Source organism: Penaeus monodon, chromosome 23 (assembly GCF_015228065.2).
Source record: "Penaeus monodon isolate SGIC_2016 chromosome 23, NSTDA_Pmon_1, whole genome shotgun sequence".
Lineage (NCBI taxonomy): Eukaryota > Metazoa > Arthropoda > Malacostraca > Decapoda > Penaeidae > Penaeus > Penaeus monodon.
The window spans coordinates 37,396,302-37,396,626 of record NC_051408.1 but is presented as its reverse complement, the minus strand read 5'-3'; the positions used below and the strand labels follow the sequence as shown (position 1 = coordinate 37,396,626).

The 325-nt window shown below is 26.2% G+C and overlaps 1 protein-coding gene across 2 annotated transcripts in view; it reads right to left on the bottom strand.

Annotated features, from left to right (window-relative positions):
• The window catches only part of LOC119587980 (PEST proteolytic signal-containing nuclear protein-like), a gene marked incomplete at its 3' end in the record, with an annotated part of 6,826 nt that overhangs the window by 3,362 nt on the left and 3,139 nt on the right, over positions 1-325 (bottom strand).

The window sequence follows — 325 nt, the reverse complement described above, 5'->3', positions numbered from 1 at the left end:
ATTTTGCAAGCTATGGATTTTGTCTGACTCATAAAAAATCATTATCAAATCTTTACTGCACTTTGTTAAAAATACAACAAACATGCCTAAATATAGTAAAAAAAATTGGGTCTTTTGATTTAAAATATTAAATTTGCACACTAATTCTTCAAAGATGACATATGAAGCATAATCACAAAAGAAAATGTCACTGAGACACCGAATGGAAAGCTTTTTCAAATAATTGCCATTATTTCTATAATTCCTATGTTATTATCACTCACCTCAAAATTAAACAATCAAATAATCACACAAAATAACAAATTCAATAGAGTGATGAACAATT